The sequence below is a fragment of the Tachyglossus aculeatus genome, chromosome 1 (assembly GCF_015852505.1).
Source record: "Tachyglossus aculeatus isolate mTacAcu1 chromosome 1, mTacAcu1.pri, whole genome shotgun sequence".
NCBI lineage: Eukaryota > Metazoa > Chordata > Mammalia > Monotremata > Tachyglossidae > Tachyglossus > Tachyglossus aculeatus.
The window spans coordinates 80,776,841-80,800,027 of record NC_052066.1 but is presented as its reverse complement, the minus strand read 5'-3'; the positions used below and the strand labels follow the sequence as shown (position 1 = coordinate 80,800,027).

The window sequence follows — 23,187 nt, the reverse complement described above, 5'->3', positions numbered from 1 at the left end:
CATATTTTGTTTTGGTCTGTCTCCCCCTTCTAGACTGTGAGCCCATTGTTGGGTAGGGACCATCTCTATATGTTGCCAACTTGTACTTCCCAAGTGCTTAGTACAGTGCTCTGTGCACAGTAAGTGCTCAATAAATATGATTGAATGAATGAATGAATTAATTTGGGACTTGGAGTAAGATCGTTGGGAGCCAGGGTAGTAATATTTGAATAATAATAATAATAATAATAATAATAATGGCATTTATTAAGCACTTACTATGTGCAAAGCACTGTTCTAAGCACTGGGGAGGTTACAAGGTGATCAGGTTGTCTCACGGGGGGCTCACAGTCTTAATCCCCATTTTACAGATGAGGTAACTGAGGCCCAGATAAATTAAGTGACTTGCCCACAGTCACACAGCTGACAATTGGAGGAGCCGGGATTTGAACCCATGACCTCTGACTCCAAAGCCCAGGCTCTTTCCACTGAGCCATGCTGCTTCTCTATGAACAAAATCATATTTAAGCACTTATAACCTGCAAAGTACTGTAATACGATTCAGAGTGAATAATGATAATTAATTCAATTAATTATAATCTATAATCTATAGATTGCTCAGTAATAGCTCAGTACTGTGGGGAATGATCTGCTTCTGAATCTGAAACAAACCACAAATGAGTGACCTTTGAGCTTTCAAGGAAAACAAATTATGATTTGTGGATGGATATGTTGACAACAATGAAGAAAAAATAAAACCACAGTTTAACCTGCTAGAATCTGTGGAACAATGTAAACATACAAGTTACAATTGGTCATCGCTTTTATGTGGAGATTTATTGCATTCATGTAGACAGTGCTGGGAGGGCCATTAGCATTGCCACAAATGCACTGAAGAGTTCCTAAACTTGAGTGAATATAAAGACCAACAGACAATTGGCACTCAATGTGTGAGAATTCTGAGAGCAGGCAATTGAAAACAAATGAGGTGGAAAACTCTTTTATTAATCTGAACCTATGCTGATTAACGGACAAGAATAACCCACTTAACAAAAAAATAGTGGAACAAACGGTGTAGTTTTTTGGTAAGGGCCGTATGTTTTAAGCAACACATTTTAATTACTTTTATTCACTAGCTACTAGTTTCCCAATACTGTATCTTTAGGAGTTTGCAAACTCTGTCAACTGTGGGAAGTTTCAGAAAAAACAAATCATGGATAGGAACATGAACACCTGCAGTGGTCTGATAAGCACAAGGAGAGGCAAGTAGCCTTCCCATGAAGTTAAATTAAAGCAAGTAAAATACACTATGAGTGGATCATTCTTGGCTGCTAAGTGGATGTCACTTGAAAGGTTTCAATTCACTCTTTTCTGATAGAAGTTAAAAACAATCTCTTTGTGCCTTGTACAATTGGTGTTCTGCAGCCTAAGTGAATTAGCCTGCTAATTATATGACTTGATCTCTGTCTTGTCCTCCCTCTTCACCTCAGCACATACACCCCTCACCACCTCCCCCATCTCTTGCACCTAATGACCTGCCCAAAGTTCTTTTGTGAGAAAATTGAAATCATCAGGTGTGTTCTCCCCTGCTCCTCTCCAGTCTCTTCCTCCTCCTCACCGTTTCAACTCTCCCATCTTTCCCAGCAGTACCTCAAGAGATTTTCTGCCTCCTCTCAAAATCCACCCCCTCCATCGACACATTTGACCCCATTCTTGTGCACTTAGAGCAAATTACTTGCCCCTTCCCTTCTTCCCTCTCTGATGGCCATCTTCAAATGTACACTCTCCATTAATTCTCACTGCTTTCAGACATGTTCTTGTCTCCCCTCTCCTAAAATGCCCCCCACCTTGATCCCATGGTTCCCTACAGTTACTACCCCATCTCCCTTTTATTGTTCCCCTCCAAAATCCTTAAGCCAGTTGTCTATTCATGCTGCCTCCACTTCCTCTCCTCCAATTCATTCCTTGACCCCCTCCAATCTGGCTTTTGCCCCTTTCACTCCACTTAAACTACCCTCTCATCAGTTACCTATGATCTCCTCCTTGCCAAATCCAAAGGCCTCTACTCCATCCTAATCCTCCTCGACCTCTCAGGTTCCTTCGACACTACTGATCAGCCCCCAAGGAATCCAACCTTCGCTTCACTGACAGTGTCCTCTCCTAGTTCTCCTCTTATTTTTCTGGCCACTCTCTCTGTCTCCTTTACGGATTCCTCCTCTTTCTCCGACCCCCTAACTCTGGGAGTCCCTCAACTCTCAATTTGAGGTCCCCATCTAGTCTCCATCTACACTGATTACCTTGGAGAACGCCTTTGCTGTCATGGCTTATCAGCTGTGTGACTTTGGGCAAGTCACTTAACTTCTCCATGCCTCAGTAACCTCATCTGTAAAATGGGGATTAAGACTGTGAGCCCCATGTGGGACAACCTGATTACCTTGTATCTACCCTAGTGCTTAGAACAGTGCTTGGCACATAGTAAGGGCTCAACAATTATTATTATTATTATTATTATTATTATTATTATTATTACCACCTATCAGAGGATGATTCCCAAATTTACATCTCTAGCCCTGATCCCTCTCCTTCTCTGTAGTCTTGCATTTCCTCCTGCCTTTAGGATATTTCTACTTGGTTGTCCTGACTCAAACAGAACACATCCAAAACAGAGATTAATCAATCAATCAATCAATCAATCATATTTATTGAGCACTTACTGTGTGCAGAGCACTGTACTAAGCACTTGGGAAGTACAAGTTGGCAACATATACGGACAGTCCCTACCCAACAGTGGGCTCACAGTCTAGAAGGGGGAGACAGAGAACAAAACAAAACATATTAACAAAATAAATAGAATAGATATGTACAAGTAAAATAAATAGAGTAATAAATATGTACAAACATATATACATATATACAGGTGCTGTGGGGAAGGGAAGGAGGTAAGATGTGGGGGATGGAGAGGGGGATGAGGAGGAGATCCTCATTTTCCCACCCAATCCCTGTCTTTCCCCTGCCTTTTCCATCACTGTAGACTATACCACCATCCTCCTTGTCTCGCAAGTCCGTAACCTTGGTGTTAAACCTGATTCATCTCTCTCATTCAACCCACATGTTCAATTTGTCACCAAATCCTTTCCGTTCAACCTTCAAACCATTGCTAAAATCTGCCCTGTCCCCTCCATTCAAATGGTTACTACACTGATTAAGACAGTTATTCTCTATCTTTGATTACTGCATCAACCTCCTTGCTGACCTCCCTTTCTCTTCTCGCTCCACTCCAGTCCACACTTTACTCTGTTTCCCAAGTCATTTTTCTCTAAAACCATTCAGTCCATGTTCCCCCACTCCTGAAGAACCTCTAGTGATTGGCCATCCCTGTCCGTATCAAACAGAAACTCCTTGCCAGCAGCTTTAAAACATTCAATCAGCTTGCCCAATCTTACCTCAGCTCACTGATCTCTTACTACAGCCCAGCCTGAACACTCTGCTTTTCTAGTGCCAGCTTATTCACTGTGCCCTAATCTCATCTATCTTGCTGCCAACCCCTTTCCCACATCCTCCCCCTAGCTTGAAACTCTCTCCCCCCTCCATCCATGCTAGACCGTCACTCTTCTCTCCTTTTAAGCATTATTAAGGTCATATCTCATCTAAGAGGCCTTCCCCAATTACGCTTGCCTTAGTCTCCTTTCTGCATTGTCTATGCACTTGGATCTGTGACCTTAGGGCATTTGATATTCATTCCATCCTCAACCCCAAAGCACTTGTGGTACATATCTTTAAATTATGTATTATAAATTACTTATTTATTTACATTAGTGTCTGTCTCCCCCTCTAGGCTGCAATCTCATTATGGGCAGGGAATGTGCCTGCTAATTTTGTTATATTGTAGCCTTCCAAGCACTTTGTACAGGACTCAGCACTCAGTAAATCCTCAAAAAGTATGATCTATTGATTGATTGATTTTCATTATTCAATCAATTATTTGGTGATATTTTTGAGCATTTACCTTGTGCAGAACACTGTACTAAGCACTTGGGAGAGTATTCCTCTTTGTTTATATCTCTGAAGAAGTTGTCAGTCTGTTGCAATATAATTTGCACGTATATATGAGTGTATGCAATGTATCTAATGTATCTAATCCCCTCTACTCTCAAAGCTCATTGTGGGCAGGGAACATGTCTACCAACTCTTTTTCATCGTACTCTCCCAAGCACTTAGTACATTGCTCTGCACACAATAAGCACTTGATAATTGCAATTGATTGATCGATTGATTGACATAAAAATTGATGTTTCAATGGAGAAGGAAGATGGAGAGCAATAATCTGTAAATCCAGTTTCCATGTTGCTCAGTTGTTTCTTAAAATCCAGAAAGATAGTTGACCCATTTCACTTGCAGGTGACTCCTAAGGATACAAAAGGTAACTGGGGTTTTGGGGATAGGGAGGGAGGTACTCTTGAGGTTCATTCATTCATTCATTTAATCGTATTTATTGAGCGCTTACTGTGTGCAGAGCACTGTACTAAGTGCTTGGGAAGTACAAGTTGGCAACATTTAGAGACAGTCCCTACCCAACAACAGCCTCACAGTCTAGAAGGGGGAGTAGACAACGAAACAAAACATGTGGACAGGTGTCAACTCATCAGAACAAATAGAATTAAAGCTAAATGCACATCATTAACAAAATAAATAGAATAGTAAATATGTACAAATAAAATAAATGGAGTAATAAATCTGTAAAAACATATATACACGTGCTGTGGGGAGGGCAAGGAGGCAGGGCGGGGGGGATGGGGAGGAGGAGAGGAAAAAGGGGGCTCAGTCTGGAAAGGCCTCTTGGAGGAGGTGAGCTCTCAGTAGGTCTTTGAAGGGAGGAAGAGAGCTAGCTTGGCGGATGTGTGGAGGGAGGGCATTCCAGGCCAGTTGGAGGATGTGGGCCGGGGATCGACGGCGGGACAGGAGAGAACGAGGTACAGTGAGGAGGTTAGTGGCAGAGGAGTGGAGGGTGTGGGTTGGGCTGTAGAAGGAGAGAAGAGAGGTGAGGTAGGAGCAGGCGAGGTGATGTAGAGCCTCGAAGCCAAGAGTGAGGAGTTTTTGCTTGATGCATAGGTTGACAGGCAGCAACTGGAGAGTTTTGAGGAGGGGAGTAACATGCCCAGAGTGTTGCTGCACAAAGATGATCTGGTCAGCAGCATGAAGTATAGACTGAAGTGAGGAGAGACAGGAGGATGGGAGATCAGAGAGGAGGCTGATCATCATCATCATCAATCATCAATCGTATTTACTGAGTGCTTACTATGTGCAGAGCACTGTACTAAGCGCTTGGGAAGTACAAATTGGCAACACATAGAGACAGTCCCTACCCAACAGTGGGCTCACAGTCTAAAAGGGGGAGACAGAGAACAAAACCAAACATACTAACAAAATAAAATAAATAGAATAGATATGTACAAATAAAATAAATAAATAAATAAATAGAGTAATAAATATGTACAAACATATATACATATATACAGGTGCTGTGGGGAAGGGAAGGAGGTAAGATGGAGGGGATGGAGAGGGGTCGAGGGGGAGTGGAAGTAAGGGGCTCAATCTGGGAAGGCCTCCTGGAGGAGGTGAGCTCTCAGCAGGACCTTGAAGGGAGGAAGAGAGCTAGCTTGGCAGATGGGCAGAGGGAGGGCATTCCAGGTCTGGGGGATGACGTGGGCCGGGGGTCGATGGCGGGACAGGCGAGAGTGAGGTACGGTGAGGAGATTAGCGGCGGAGGACCGGAGGGTGTGGGCTGGGCTGTAGAAGTGAGGTAGGAGGGGGCGAGGTGATGGAGAGCCTTGAAGCCCAGGGTGAGGAGTTTCTGCCTGATGTGCAGATTGATTGGTAGCCACTGGAGATTTTTGAGGAGGAGAGTAATATGCCCAGAACGTTTCTGGACAAAGATAATCCGAGCAGCAGCATGGAGTATGGATTGAAGTGGAGAGAGACACGAGGATGGGAGATCAGAGAGAAGGCTGATGCAGTAGTCCAGACGGGATAGGATGAGAGCTTGAATGAGCAGGCTAGCGGTATGGATGGAGAGGAAAGGGCGGATCTTGGAAATGTTGTGGAGCTGAGACCGGCAGGTTTTGGTGACGGCTTGGATGTGAGGGGTGAATGAGAGAGCGGAGTCGAGGATGACACCAAGGTTGCGGGCTTGTGAGACGGGAAGGATGGTAGTGCCGTCAACAGAGATGGGAAAGTCAGGGAGAGGGCAAGGTTTGGGAGGGAAGACAAGGAGTTCAGTCTTCGACATGCTGAGCTTTAGGTGGCGGGCAGACATCCAAATGGAGATGTCCTGAAGGCAGCAGGAGATGCGAGCCTGGAGAGAGGGGGAGAGAGCAGGGGCAGAGATGTAGATCTGGGTGTCATCAGCGTAGAGATGATAGTTGAAGCCGTGGGAACGAATGAGGTCACCAAGGGAGTGCGTGTAGATCGAATTTCAGGATCTTTCAGCTGTTTCTCAGCCTCACTGAGGGTCTCTGGTGCTCTAAAATGTGAGCCCAGAACCATTTGAAGGATTCTCTCGGCGGGGACAGTGGCCACGTCGGCTCCGGGCTGGGGGCTCCTCCGGGCTGGAGGCTCCTCTGGCCGGTGGCGGTGGCAGCGGCGGCGGCGGCGGCGGTAGTGGCGGCTGATGCAGTAATCCAGTCAGGATAAGATGAGAGATTGAACCAGCAAGGTACTGGTTTGGATGGAGAGAAAAGGGTGGATCTTGGTGATGTTGCGGAGGTGAGACCGGCAGGTTTTGGTGACAGATTGGATGTGTGGGGTGAACGAGAGAGCAGAGTCGAGGGTGACACCAGGGTTGCGGGCTTGTGAAACAGGAAGGATGGTAGTGTCAACTACAGTGACAGGAAAGTCAGGGAGAGGGGAGGGTTTGGGAGGGAAGATGAGGAGTTCAGTCTTGGACATACTGAGTTTTAGATGGTGGGCAGACATCTAGATGGAGATGTCCTGAAGGCAGGAGGAGACCCGAGCCTGAAAGGAGGGATAGAGAGCAGGGGCAGAGATTAGATTTGGGTGTCATCAGCATAAAGATGATAGTTGAAGCCATGGGTGCATATAAGTTCACCAAGGGAGTGAGTGTAGATAGAGAACAGAAGGGGATCAAGAACTGACCCTTGAGGAACCCCTACTGTAAGGGGATGGGAGGGGGAGGAGGAGCCCGGTTCTTAACATCTTTGCACTCCCTCTCAAATTCTGTAAGGAAAACAAGAAACAAGGGAAGCATTGTGGCCTGGTGGGAAAATTATGGGCCTGTAAGTCAAAGACTTCAGTTCTATTCCTGGTTCCACCACTTGCCTGCTGTGTGACCTTGGGCAAGTCACTTAACTTCTCTGTGCCTCAGTTAGCTCATCTGTAAAATGGGGATCGAGACTGTGATCCCCATGTGGGACAGGTACCATGTCCAAACCTATTTGCTTGTATCTACCACAGTGTTTAGTACAGTGCCTGGCACATAGTAACTATTTAACAAATACCATAATTATTATTAAAATGGGGATTAAGGTTGTGAGCCCCATGTTGGACCAATGCTTAGAACGGTGCTTTGCACATAGTAAGTGCTTAACAAATGCCATTGTTATTATTATTATTATTAGGAATTTGTCCAACCTGATTTTCTTGTATCAATCAATCAATCAATCAATCAATCAATCGTATTTATTGAGCGCTTACTATGTGCAGAGCACTGTACTAAGCGCTTGGGAAGTACAAATTGGTATCACATAGAGACAGTCCCTACCCAACAGTGGGCTCACAGTCTAAAAGGGGGAGACAGAGAACAGAACCAAACATACCAACAAAATAAAATAAGTAGGATAGAAATGTACAAGTAAAATAAATAAATAAATAGATAAATAGAGTAATAAATATGTACAACCATATATACATATATACAGGTGCTGTGGGGAAGGGAAGGAGGTAAGACGGGAGGATGGAGAGGGGGACGAGGGGGAGAGGAAAGAAGGGGCTCAGTCTGGGAAGGCCTCCTGGAGGAGGTGAGCTCTCAGCAGGGCCTTGAAGGGAGGAAGAGAGCTAGCTTGGCGGATGGGCAGAGGGAGGGCATTCCAGGCCCGGGGGATGACGTGGGCCGGGGGTCGATGGCGGGACAGGCGAGAGCGAGGTACAGTGAGGAGATTAGTGTTGGAGGAGCGGAGGGTGCGGGCTGGGCAGTAGAAGGAGAGAAGGGAGGTGAGGTAGGAGGGGTCGAGGTGATGGAGAGCCTTGAAGCCCAGGGTGAGGAGTTTCTGCTTGATGCGCAGATTGATCGGTAGCCATTGGAGGTTTTTGAGGAGGGGAGTGATATGTCCAGAGCGTTTCTGGACAAAGATAATCCGGGCAGCAGCATGAAGTACGGATTGAAGTGGAGAGAGACACGAGGATGGGAGATCAGAGAGAAGGCTAGTGCAGTAGTCCAGACGGGATAGGATGAGAGCTTGAATTAGCAGGGTAGCGGTTTGGATGGAGAGGAAAGGGCGGATCTTGGCAATGTTGCGGAGCTGAGACCGGCAGGTTTTGGTGACGGCTTGGATGTGAGGGGTGAATGAGAGAGCGGAGTCGAGGATGACACCAAGGTTGCGGGCTTGTGAGACGGGAAGGATGGTAGTGCCGTCAACAGAGATGGGAAAGTCAGGGAGAGGACAAGGTTTGGGAGGGAAGACAAGGAGCTCAGTCTTCGACATGTTGAGCTTTAGGTGGCGGGCGGACATCCAGATGGAGATGTCCTGAAGGCAGGAGGAGATGCGAGCCTGGAGGGAGGGGGAGAGAGCAGGGGCAGAGATGTAGATCTGGGTGTCATCAGCGTAGAGATGATAGTTGAAGCCGTGGGGGCGAATGAGGTCACCAAGGGAGTGAGTGTATATTGAGAACAGAAGGGGACCAAGCACTGAACCTTGGGGAACCCCCACAGTAAGAGGATGGGAGGGGGAGGAGGAGCCTGCAAAAGAGACTGAGAAAGAACGACCGGAGAGATAAGAGGAGAACCAGGAGAGGACGGAGTCTGTGAAGCCAAGGTCAGATAACGTGTTGAGGAGAAGGGGGTGGTCCACAGTGTCAAAGGCAGCTGAGAGGTTGAGGAGGATTAGGACAGAGTATGAGCCGTTGGATTTGGCAAGCAGGAGGTCATTGGTGACCTTTGAGAGCGCAGTTTCCGTGGAATGAAGGGGACGGAAGCCAGACTGGAGGGGGTCGAGGAGAGAGTTGTTGTTGAGGAATTCTAGGCAGCGCGTGTAGACAACTGAGGTATCTACCTCAGTGCTCAGTACAGTGCCTAGTACATAGTCAGTGCTTAACAATTACCATTAATAAAAGACTACCTGGGAACAGAGCGCTCTGGGGTGGAACACAGAGGTTGGGGTTCCCCAGTTCACTGTCAGTTTAGGGATATTCTGTGGAATCAGAAAGGATCTTGGACAGCTGTACTTCCTTCTCACTCCCAGGTCTCAGCTATGGGGTGTAGGGGAGGCTGTCAAATAGAGACATCTCCCTTCACCCTTCAAATCTCATCCAAGGAGTGAGGAGCCCTGAGATGGAGGCAAGGTCCGTAAGACTTTCTGGGGAGTTCTAAGACGATCAATCGATCAGTGGTATTTGATTATGTTATCAATCAATCAAGCTATCTGGAGCTCGATGACTACGGCTTGTGTGGGAACCCTCTGGGAGGGGCGAGGCCTCAGTGGCTGTTGGGTTGAGGCAGGATCACTGCCAACATGTGTCAAATGTGCAGACCCATTCCCAAATGGTATTAAGCCCCATTTAACTAATAATAATAATGATAATTGTGGTATTTGTTAAGCACTTCCTATGTGTCAGGCCCTATACTAAGCTCTGAGGTAGACATAAGGTAATCAGGTTGGACACAATCCCTCTCCCACATGGGACTCGGAATCTTAATTCCCATTTTAAATTCCCCCTCCTCCCCCTACCCACCCCCCCACCTTACCTCCTTCTCCTCCCCATAGCATCTGCATATATGTATATATGTTTGTACATATTTATTACTCTATTTATTTTACTTGTACATATTTATTCTATTTATTTTATTTTGTTAATTTGTTTTGTTTTGTTGTCTGTCTCCCCCTTCTAGACTACGAGCCCTCTGTTGGGTAGGGACTGTCTCTATATGTTGCCAACTTGTACTTCCCAAGCACTTAGTACAGTGCTCTGCACACAGTAAGCGCTCAATAAATATGATTGAATGAATGAATGAATGAATTTTAAAAGAGGAGGTAACAGAGGCACAGAGAAGTGAAGTGACTTGCCCAAGGTCACACAGCAGCAGAGAAGTGGCAGAACTGGCATTAGAACCCAGGGCCTGATTAGATGCTCTAGAGAAATATTCATTCCAGAATCACAACTCCTTTATTAATGGTGGCACTGTGTTTCTGACTCATATTCACCTTGTGGTCCATAATAATAACAATGATTAGCATATTAGTTAAGACTTACTATGTACCAAACATTCGGTAGATGTAAGATAATTGGGTCGAACACAAAGGCCCTGTCCCACATTGGACTAACAATCTAAATATAAGGGAAAACAGATTAGAAAACTGAGGCACAGGGAAGTTAAATGAAGTTAAGTGACTTGCCCAAGGTCATGAATGGCAGAGGTGGGATTAGAACCCAGGTGCACTGATTCCTAAGATCATTGCCATGCTGCTCCTCTGGTCCATACACACCTGAAAAAATATTTTAGGATGAACAAACTACTAATAGATCAGATAAATGAATATTTCTGCTTTAAGAAACTCAATGGATTCCTTATTAAATTTTGAATTTAATGGGATGTATTTGTTTTAATGGTTTTTCATAATTTTAAGAATACCAAATATCTTTGCTAGTAAAATGGACCCTCTTTCATGTCTCACTGGAAATAGATGACTGCTGGAATGTGGAAAACATACACAAAGCTTAGGGATATATAGAGTCCCTTTAAAAATATAAAATGTCTTCAGAAAACTCCAAAAATATTGATATGGGTAACTGCTATCTTAAATCATGAAACATCATTTCTATAAAAACTAGAGGTACTTAGTGTAACACACTCATACTAGACATTTATATTTTATCCACGTCTGCAAGTGAAATAATGATGAATACTAATCAAAATCAATTGGTATCTAGAGCAATTTTTTGTGCATATGTGTGTGTATAAAGAGTTCATACCCTCTACTTTCTGATAATTCTTGTTGATTAATTGTTCCTACTAAGATCATTCATTTGTTTGAAATAGGAAAGGGGTTTAAGTAAAAAATAAAACTGATTTTTTTTTTATAATTTATGAGCCTCTTATATTTTGTGTTAGGTCACTAGAAAGCCACATTAATGAAATATATCTCCTTCAGGAATAAGATTGTACATGAACAATTGAATTAGAAGGGAATACAGCCTGTAAATCAATGAAGGAGGAACATTTGTGGATTTAGATTCTTTCGGTTGTTCTCTCTAGTACCATAAAATCCTATAATTGTAAAATTCAATTGGCGAGGGTAGAAGAGCACAAGGTACTATGTGGTAATCAAAATGGTTTATATATAGAGAGAGAAGTATATATATATACTTCTCTCTATATATAAACCATTTTGATATATATATATATATATCTACTGTTAAAGTCCCCTTTCAAGATCACAACTGGAGAGTTTCCAGTACTCTACCAGCCTTGGCTATGGGAGGGAGAGTCAAGCAGATGCATACCCATTCCACTCCTAGTTTGGGCAGAGGGTAGGCAGTGGAAGGCAATCTGCTACAAGTCAAAACTCACCTGTGCTGGGCAGCAGCGGCATGGGAGAGAGTCGAGTATGGAGACTTAAGTTGACTGTGCGGAAGGAGGCAATGGTAAATCATTTCCCTATTTTTACCAAGATAACCCTATTGGCTATACTACCAGAATAATTGCAAATGGAGGTGGGGTGTTCTGGGAGAGATGGCGTCACTATGGGTCGGAGATGACTCGACAGCATAAAGCAAGACAAAATCATTAAAGCCACACTTCTACAAAGATCAAGCCGACTTGGTGCTGCTGTTTGGTTGCTGGCTCTTAGCTACTTCCTGGATGGCACTTCTTCGGAGGTTGACTGGCTGGTGGGCAAGTTTGGGGGACCTAGTGTGTATCTGCTCTGCCTTGCAGGAGTTGATCCTGGCCCTGTGAACATGGCTAGTTTCTTCTAACTACCACCACCCCACCAGTCAGTCAATCCTCATATTTATTGAGCGCTTACTGTGTGTAAAGCACTGTAATAAACACTTGGTAGAGTACAGTACAACAATATAACAAACATATTCCCTGCCTACAGTGATGTTACAGTCTAAAGGGGGAGACACACATTAATATAAATCAATAAATTACAGATGTATACCTAAGTGCTTTCGGGCTGGGAGGGGGATGAGTAATGAGGGAAAGCAAGAGCGATGCAGAAGGGAGTGGGAAAAAAGGAAAGGAGGGATTTATCTTGGAGGAGGATAAGCCTTCAATAAGGCTTTAAACTCAGGAGAGAGTAATTGCCTGTCGGATATGAGGAGGGAGAGTGTTCTAGGCCAGAGGCAGGACATGGGTAAGAGATTAGTGGTGAGATAAATGAGATCAAGGTACAGTGAGTTGTTTAACATTAGAGGAGCAAAGTGTGTGGGCTGGGTTGTAGTAGGAGGGTAGTGAGCTGAAGTAGGACTGGGCATGGTGATTGAGTGTTTTAAAGCTACCACACTGTCCACATATCTCTCCCCTTTCGATTCTGCCAGACTACCGTTCTCCCTATAGTCCTTATGAAATCCCACTTCTTCTAGGAGGCTTTCTTTAATTTTTATTGAGAGAAGCAGCGTGGCTCAGTGGAAAGACCACGGGCTTTGGAGTCAGAGGTCATGGGTTTAAATCCGGGCTCCAGCAACTGTCAGCTGTGTGACTTTGGGCAAGTCACTTAACTTCTCTGTGCCTCAGTTACCTCATCTGTAAAATGGGGATGAAGACTGTGAGCCCCTCGTGGGACAACATGATCACCTTGTCACCTCCCCAGCGCTTAGAACAGTGCTTTGCACACAGTAAGCGCTTAACAAATACCATTATTATTATTATTAATGGTATTTGTTAAGTGCTTACTAACTGTTGAGCACTGTTCTAAGTGTTGGCATAGATACACATTAATCAGGTGGGACACAGTCCTTGTCCACTTGGGGTTCAGAGTTAAGTAGGAGGGAGAACAGGTACTGAATACCCATTTTACTGTTGAGGAAACTGAGGCACAGAGAAGTTAAGGGACTTGTCCAAGGTCACACAGCAGGCAAGTGAAGAAACTGGGATAAGAACCCAGGTCTGACTGCTGGGCCTGCACTTTATCCGTCCTCTGACTCTGAGGCCCATGTTTTATCCACTGTGCCACAAGGAGAAGCACCATGACATAGTGGATAGAGTGCGAGCATGGGAGCCAGGAGGTCATGTGTTCTAATCCTGGCTCAGCCATTTGCCTGCTGTGTGACCTTGGGCAAGTCACTTCACTTCTCTGTGCCTCAGGTACCTCATCTGGAAAATGGGGATTGAGACTGTGAGCCCCATGTGGAACAGGGATTGTGTCCAGCCCAATTTCCAGGTATCCACCCCAGCACTTACTACAGTGCCCAGCACATAGCTAGAGCTTAACAAATACCACAATTATCATTATGATTACTGCTTCCCATTTTTCTCCTCCTCAGGTCATATGCCTCTACTTATCACCTTAGTACTTTTACACCAAATCACTCCTTCCTGAAGCCCTTCTATACACATTGACTTGCCCACTCTGATTTTTAAGCACTTACTCATCTTCATATCTACCTTTTCATTCTCCTCTTTCTCCTATCTGAAATGCATTTGTATCTGTCTCCCCTGCTAGACTGTAAGCTGCCAGAGGGGAAGGATCATGCATTCTAACTATACCATATGTTAATAAGTGTTCAGTTCAATATTCTCCACACAATTTGGGGTCCATAAATATTATTGATTAATTAATTAAGTGAGGAAAAGGGAGGGAATATTAAAAGTAGGGGCTGTGAGTTGCAAGGGACGTAAGGTGATCTCTTCTAGGCTAATACCCCCAAGAACAAGCCTACTTTCCTCTGTTCGATACAATACTATTGGAACTCATCAAAGTTTTCAAAGTGTAACAGTGGGAACCAGATTCCTGCGAGTGAGGTCCTGATCTGTCGGGTTGATAAAAATAATAATGATGGTAATAATAATTATGGTATTTGTTAAGTGCTTACCATGTGCCAGGCAATGTACTAAGCACTGGGGTGGATACAAGCAACTCAGGTTGGACACAATTCCTGTCCCCCATGGAGCTCACAGTCTCAATCCCCATTTTACAGATGAGGTGACTGAGGCACAGAGAAGTGAAGTGACTTGCCCAAGGTCACACAGCAGACACGTGGTGGAGACAGGATTGTCAGTTGCATAAGGGGAATGCCACAAAAGGACACTGTAGGGTGGAGTTTATTATAATTATTAATAAGAATAATAATTACATTGTCAATGGTATTTGTTAAAGCACTTACTATTAGTCAAGCAGTGTTTTAAGCATTGGGCTAGATACAAAGTAATCATGTTAGACACTGTCCTTGTTCTGAATTTTCACAAGTCTAAATAGGAGGGAGAACAGGGATTGAATCCTCTTTTTCCAGATGATGCACAGAGAAGTTTAGTGACTTGCCCAAGGTCACACAGCAGACAAATGGCAGTGTGAAATTAGAACCCAGGTCCTCTAACTCCAAGGACCCTGCTCTTGCTAGACCAAGCTGTTCCTGTTAAAGAAACAGAAAAGGCTGCTGGGTCAGCAATGGGGTAGGCATTGAGCAGGACACTGAAGTCTTTGTCTGGGGATGGGAGCAGTATCTAGACAGCCGTTAACAGACTGACCAATCTGAATGTCCATTAAAGAAGAAGCAGGGTAACTGTTTGTGTCATAGCAGCAGTTTGAGGTGAGATGAAAATCCCAAAGGCTATCCAATAGGAGAGGGAGAAAACCTTGGTGGCACCAGGCAATAAGAGCAGGACTGTTTTCCTTTGATAGCTTGCCCGAGTACTCATGTAAATGAGCAAGTTGTTCATGCAATGACTTCTTCTTTGGTGCCATCAAAGTCTTTCTCTGAAGTTTGAAAAACAGCTCCAGAAATGCAGGATGAAAACTTAATACTCCGGAAAATGCTTCCTCAGTAATAATATTAAAATATCACATATGAGACAGGCTATTTGTAGAAAATGCTATCAATTCTAAAATGCAAATCTCATGGACTTGTTTTTAGACCCACTATCTTGACTATAGATTAGTTATTTAAAATGCAATGCTGTCTTAAGTGTATCCCATGAATTCTTTTACTTTATATGGTTATCTGTCAAAGGGCCACTTCTTTATGGCCTGTCAGAACTGTTCTCATATTTCCAGTGAATTTTTCTTTGCAAGAATCAAAACCCCAATCCTCCCCACTCCACTGCTTGACATCTTCAATTAACTGTTAGCTACATTTTGAGGTATCAGCTGTGGTAGAGCAGGAAATCTTGGCAGCATCGGATTGGGGGAGTATTCCTTTCTGAGCTCAACCACAGCTCATATGATATTTACAAATGCTTTAGCAGCCAAGGGAAATCATCCAGTTGCAGTGGTCATGGAGCAGAATTTTGGCTTTGCTTTTCTTGAGTTTTAGAGTATTGCTGGCTTCTGTTTGAAATTCATTTTTAGTACAAGGAAGCTAAACTTTGGATGCATTTGAAATTTTGAAGTTGAGTGGTTCATAGATTGAACAGACTGCTTTCCGGTAGTATATTTTAAAATAAATGATCTCTTTATTCAACAAAAAGTGATGTTTTGGGAACCACTGAACCATTTGTTAACATGACAGGTTAAGAAGCCATTGTTGTCTGAACATGTGTCTTTGAAAAACAAAGTTGAAAAGGTAGCTTGACATTACTAGTGCTTTTTCATAAAACAAAATCTCCACTATTCACTTTAAAAATTAGAAGATAATATCTGAAATGGAGACCAGTAAAATATGTAAGGTAAGGTATGTCACTGTATCCTATCACATAACAGTAACTGTCTGTGCCATTTTTAACGATGTTTTCTGTTTGTTGAATATGTGAGTCAACCCCATATTTGTGGCTAAAGCTGCTGCCTAAGTCTAAATAGGCTCCTGTTGCCTGCTTTCTTTAACTTATGCTAGCTCTTCTTTTGATGGCTACCCAAGAGTTTCTTGTACTTGTAATTCAGCAGCTAATGTGGTCTGTGGTTTCAAATTTCTCCAATCTTTAGATTCCACATAGGTTAGGCTCTTTTTCTCCTCAATCTTCTTTCCCCTGGGAAGATAAGTTGTTATTAAAATTATTGTGGGGATGGTAGGGGCAACAGCCACATAAACATCACTGAGGGAATCAGCAATGTCAGCCACTATTAGCAAGAGGAAGAAGGAGATGGTCTCTCTCTTGCATGAGTTTGGCTCTAAGATTCTTCCCCACTCCACATTTCCAAAGCTTCAGGGAAGGATCTGGGGATATTGGGACTGGGTGAGTCTAGAAAAAAAAAGGAGTAGGGCCTTTTACTTTCCCAAGTGCTTAGTACAGTGCTCTGCACATAGTACATGGTAAATATGATTAATTGATTGATTGATTGGTAACATTGGGAAAGGAGAGAATTGGGGAAAATGAAGAGAGAGGAACTTTGGAATGAGAAGAATGGGAGCTGGAGAGATTAGACTAGGGTGAAGAGGAACTGAGAGTTCTTGACTTGGCATTCTTTGGCTCTTTAGACCATCATCATCATCATCAATCGTATTTATTGAGCGCTTACTGTGTGCAGAGCACTATACTAAGCGCTTGGGAAGTACAAGTTGGCAACATATAGAGACAGTCCCTACCCAACAGTGGGCTCACAGTCTAAAAGAGGGAGACAGAGAACAAAACCAAACATACTAAAAAAATAAAATAAATAGAATAGATATGTACAAGTAAGATAAATAGAGTAATAAATATGTACAAACATATATACATATATACATGTGCTGTGGGGAAGGGAAGGAGGTAAGATGGGGGGGATGGAGAGGGGGACGAGGGGGAGAGGAAGGAAGGGGCTCAGTCTGGGAAGGCCTCCTGGAGGAGGTGAGCTTTCAGTAGGGCCTGGAAGGGAGAGACCACACCTCTCTCCTAGGAGCATGTTTTAACCTTTGGTTTCTCCAGCACATTCCTCACCTGGAACTATTACCACTCTAGTTGCTCCTTCCCATTTTGTTTCCCTGACGCCTCTTCTGATGCCTCCCATCCCCTAACTGTTGGGGTCCCTCAAGCCTAGTGTTCACCAGTTTAAGACTCTGTTCTGGGTCCCCTTCTATTCTATTCTTTCCTCATTCCCTCGGAGAACTCATCTGCTGTCATAGCTTCAAGTACCACCTTCTTTAATGGAATTTATCAAGTGTTACTGTGTGCCAGGCACTGCACTAAGGACTGGAATTGATTCAAGCTAATTAGACTAGACACAGTCCACCTCCCACATAGGGCTCACAGTCTTAATCTTCTCTGCAGTCTCATATTTCCACCTACCTTCAAGACATCTCTATTTGGATGTCCTGCTTTCACTTCAGACTTAACAGGTCAAAAACAAACACCTTATTTTCTCACCCAAACCTTGTCCTTCCCCCAAATTTCCTATCACTGTAGACAGCATTACCATCCTTCCTGTCTCACAAGCACATTACCTTAGCATTATCTTATCTCACCTTAATTACTGGATCAGCCTCCTTGCTGACCTCCTTACCTCTTCTCTCTCCCCACTCCAGTCCATAATTCATTCTTCTGCCCGAATCATTTTTCTACAGAAACATTCAGTCCATGTTTCCCCACTCCTCAGGAACCTCCAGTTGTTGCACATCCACCTCCACATCAATCAGAAACTCCTAACCATAGGCTTTAAAACACACAATCATCTTGCTTCCTCCTACCTCACCTGCTACTCTCCTACTACAATCCAGCCTACACACTTTGCTCATCTAATGCCAACCTACTCACTGTATCTTGATCCCATCTGTCTCGATGCCTACCTCTCACCTACATTCTGCCTCTGTCCTGGATCACCCTCCCTCTTCATATCCGATAGAAAATTTATCTCCCCCTCCTCAAAGACTTACTGAAGGCACATCTCCTCCAAGAGGCTTTCCCCGATTAAGCCCTCTTTTTCTTTTCTTTCACTCCTTTTTGCATCCTCCTGACTTGCTCCCTTTATTCCTCCCCCCTCCCAGCCCCACAGAACTTATGTACATATCTGTAGTTTATTTATATTAATGACCGTCTTCCCCTTTAAACTGTAAGCTGGTTGTGGGCAAGGAATGTGCCTGTTCGCTTGTTATATTGTGCTCTCCCAAGTGCTTACTACATTGCTAGGCACCCAGTAAGCACTCAATAAATATGACTGATTGATTGATAATTACCAAGTCAAGAGTATTTCCTCTAGAGACTGTACAGTTGATTTGGTAGACATGAACCGTGGCCACAATTTAGTGGGATAATTTTGCAAATTGTGGGAAGACTAGTAAAAGTTTTATTTGGTTGGCTTTCTAAAATTCTTATTATTTAAAATGGATCTTGAGACACAGCAATGGTTTTCAAAGCGGGAAATGCAAAAGAATTCAATTCTCCATTGGCTCCCTACTCCCAGAGTGGTTACAGGACTATTACAATAGCCATTAGACAAGCAGCATGGCTCAGTGGAAAGAGCACGGGATTGGGAGTCGGAGGTCATGGGTTCTAATCCCAGTTGCACCACTTGTCAGCTGTGTGACTTTGGGCAGGTCACTTAACTTCTCTGTGCCTCAGTTACCTCATCTGTAAAATGGGGACTAGGACTGTGAGCCCCACGTGGAACAACCTGATCACCTTGTATCCCTCCCAGCTCTTAGAACAGTGCTTTGCACATAGTCAACACTTAACAAATACAATCATCATCAAGCAGTGTGGCTTAGTAGAAAGAGCACGGAGTCAGAGGACTTGGTTCTAATACCAGCTCCACCACTAATCAGCTGTGTGACTTTGGGCAAGTCACTTCACTTCCCTGTGCCTCAGTTACCTCATCTGTAAAATGGGGATTGAGATTGTGAGCCCCACGTGGGACAAGCTGATTACCTTGTATCTACCCCAGTGCTTAGAAAAGTGTTTGGCACATATTAAGTGCTTAACAAATACCATCATCCCCATTAGTCTCCTTAGTATTCCTCTAATTTCTCCTCTCCTCACTCCAACACTCTGCTTCTGGGATTCATATTCCTAAAGGCCAATTCAGAATGTATCACTGCCCTCTTTATAAAGCTCCAGTGACTTCCCCTTTCAGCATGTTCAGAAATTCCTGACCACTGGATTCAAGATTTTTCACCATCTGTTTCCTTCTAACCTTTCCACCTTTTTTCTCCCATAACATCCCAGTTCACTTTCTTTGTTCTTCCCAAGCTGGCTTCTTAACCATCTCCTACTATCTCCTCAAAGAGGCCTTTTTCAAATGATCTTCTTCTTTCTGGTCATTTCACCTCATCAACCACTGTGAGTACTTATGTGTCAGTTGTCTTTCCATAATTCATAGATTTATATGAATTTCTCTTTCCCCCTCTAGACTGTAGCTCACTATGGGCAAGGAACATGTCTACCAGGTATTTTGTACTTTCCCGAAAGTTTGGTAATAATAATAATAATAATAATAATAATAATAATAATAATAATGATAACATTAATTAAGTGCTTACTATGTGCAAAGCACTGTTCTAAGTGCTGGTACAGTGCTTTGCACAAAGTAAACTCTCAGTAAACATAATTGATTGATCTTTTCATTTATTCCATGTATTTATTCATGTAGTCATTGTGTTTTGCTTGCTTCATTATCCCTTTTACATCATTTTTGCTTTCCTTTTTTTTCCATGGCTGCTTAAATTGCTTATTATATTATAAATTCCTCAAACAAATGGATCTTCTCTTCTACTTTTATTGTACATTTCCAAGTGCTTAGTACAGAGCCTTACAGACAATAGGCTCTCAATTGATATGGATGATACAAAGTCTTATGAACCTTTCTAAAGTTTATGGGATTCTGTGATCATTACAGGTTTGCAGGACAGAAAGCTCAATAAAAATTTGTGTCTGCAAATATATTCATTTACTTTAGTAGTACCTGTCTAAGATTTATAAAATATGTGCCCTATGGAAAAAAGTCATTCACACTAGGTAGCTTTGAAATAAATGGGTCATTTTGGTACTGTAATAGCATGAGACAGATTCATAATGTTGTTGTCTCTCTCTTTATCTCCCAAATCTCTCTGAAAGGAAAATATAAAAAGCATAACCTCTGAAAAAGCAGCACATATATTTTAATGCCTAAAATCAAAACTAGAGGGCATTTAAACTTGGGATTAGTTTTTTTAATCTTTCAAAATAGATATTAGAAAGAATAAGAATTGATGTTCTCATACATTTATTATTTTCAGCTCATTCCTTTACTTATGTTCTGGAACAGGGCTGAGTCACACTTTGGGGAGAAATTCACTTCACACATTGGTCTCCTTGCTGAACTCCCTGTTTTCAACCTCTGCCCTCTCAATACATACTTCACTTTGTTGTTTGTGTTATTTTTCTGGAACATGGTTTGGTGCATGCCTCCACACTTCTCAAAACCTTCAATGGCTGCCCACCTGTCCTGATTACCCGTGCTTAGGACCTAGTAAGCGATTAACAATTATTATTATTATTATTATTATTATCATTATTTTACACCAAGCAAAGACTCCTCACCATTGGCCTTAAGCACTCAAACAACTCTCTTGCTCATACCTATCCTCGCTCCTCTGCCACTATAACCTACCCTGCACACTTTACTCTGAAAATAATCTACCTTGATTAAATTTCATCTTTCACACTTCCCACTCCTTGCTCCCACCTGCCTAGAATTTGCTCCCTCTTCCTATCCAACAGACCTCCACTCTCCCAATCTTCCAATCCCTGCTAAAATCATATATCCTTCAGGAAGCCTTCCCTGACTAATCTCTTTTCCCTCCACCCTATTCATCCTTCCTTGTGTGTCACCTATATACACTAAGTTCCCGGATTAAACCCTCTTTTCCCTGGCTCTGCATCACCTATGCATTTAGATCCATGACCTTGGATATTTGATAGTCACCCTACCCCTAACACCACAGAACTTATGTACATATCTTTAAATTATATATTATAAATTACAAATTCATATTAACATATATCTCCCTCTCTGGACTGTAAGCTCATTTTTGTCATAGAGTATGTCTGCTAATTCTCTTGTATTGTACTCTCCCAAGTGCTTAGTACAGTGCTCTGCATATAGTAATAGTAAATGCTGAATAAATACCAATGAATGATTGATTAAGGTCTTACCTCCCAAACACTTTCATTCCACCCCAAGCCCCAGAGCAGTATGTACTTATGCTTATATTCCCTTGTTTCCCCTATTTGTAATTCATTCATTCATTCATTCAATCGTATTTATTAAGCGCTTGCTGTGTGCAGAGCACTGTACTAAGCGCTTGGGAAATGCAAGTTGGCAACATATAGAGATGGTCCCTACCCAACAGTGGGCTCACAGTCTAGAAGGGGGAGACAGAGAACAAAACAAAACATATTAATAAAATAAGTAGAATAAAAATGTACAAGTAAAATAAATAAATAGAGTAATAAATACATACAAACATATATACATATATACAGGTGCTGTGGGGAAGGGAAGGAGGTAAAGTGGGGGGGGATGGAGAGAGGGAGAAGGGGGAGAGGAAGGAGGGGGCTAAGTCTGGGAAGGCCTCCTGGAGGGGGTGAGCTCTCAGTAGGGCCTTGAAGGGAGGAGGAGAGCTAGCTTGGCGGATGTGTGGAGGGAGGGCATTCCAGGCCAGGGGGATGACGTGGGCTAGGAGTCGATGGCGGGACAGGTGAGAATGAGGCACGGTGAAGAGGTTAGCGGCTGAGGAGTGGAGGGTGTGGAGGCTGTAGAAGGAGAGAAGGGAGGTGAGGTGGGGGGGGGGGGGGCGAGGTGATGGACAGCCTTGAAGGGTGATATATTTTACTGTCTCTTTCCCCCCCTAGATCATTAACTCCTGGAGTGCAGGTGTTGTGTCAATCTACACTATTATCCCAAGTACTCAATAAAGTGCTCATCACACAGTAAGCACTCAATATATGCCACTGACTGAATGGTTTATGGTAGACTTCCTACCAATAAGGAATTCTTCATGTGTTTGCTCTTTTGTCACAAGAGAGCTCTTTCCCCTTAGCATTATTTTGCCATCATCAGGATCCACTGAGCCATCCTGCTAGAGGACCCCTGCAAAGGATATTTGACATAAGGAATGCCCTGTGGAATCATGGGATGGGAAGAACCATGATCTGTCTCATTTTGGGTAGGTGGAAGTTCCAGTCTGGGAGAAAGCAGTGAGGTCTAGTCAATAGAAAATGGACCTGGAGGTCAGAAGTACCTGGCTTCTAATCCCAGGTCTCCCACCTGTCCGCTGTATGACCTTGGGCAAGTCACTTCTCTGTGCCTCAGTTACCTCATCTGCAAAATGGGGATTAAGACTGAGAGCCTCATGTGGAATGGGGACTATGTCCAATCTGTTTAGTTTGTATCTACCCCAGTGCTTAGTACAGTGCCGGGCTCAAAGTAACCACTTTACAAATACTATTAAAATGTAAAGAAAAAACATCAAGAGAGGCACAGTGAGAAAATGAGTTTGGGAGGAGCAAACAGTACAGCTGAGGAAGCCTGGTGAAGAGAGATGATTTATAAGGGAGAGTGCTTTGAAAAGATAAGGAGTTTATGCTTGATGCAGAGGGAGATGGATAGCCATTGGGGGTTTTAGATGAATGGAGAGAGATGTGTTGAACAATGTTTCAGGAAGATGATCTCTAGTTTATTTATTTGTATTAATGTATGTCTGCCTTTATAGACTAAAAGCACCTCATGGACAGGATTTGTTCTACCAACTCTGTTGCACTGTACTTTCCCAAGCACTTAATACAAAGCTCTGCACACAGTAAGCACTCAATAAATACAGTTGATTGACTGACTGATGATCTGGGCAGCAGTGTTTAGTATAGTACAATGGTTGGAGAGACCGGAGACAGAGGTATTAGCGAGGAGGCTGATCCCATATTACTATGTTTAA

The 23,187-nt window shown here is 43.3% G+C and overlaps 1 protein-coding gene and 1 non-coding gene across 2 annotated transcripts in view; both read left to right on the top strand.

Annotated features, from left to right (window-relative positions):
* LOC119926909 (glypican-5-like) overlaps positions 1–23,187 on the top strand; it is a 931,977-nt gene that overhangs the window by 77,151 nt on the left and 831,639 nt on the right. The gene's annotated exons all lie outside the window — the stretch shown is intronic.
* LOC119938044 lies at positions 11,632–11,769 on the top strand. Its single transcript, XR_005454332.1, has one exon. It is a non-coding gene; the product is annotated as a small nucleolar RNA SNORA7 (small nucleolar RNA).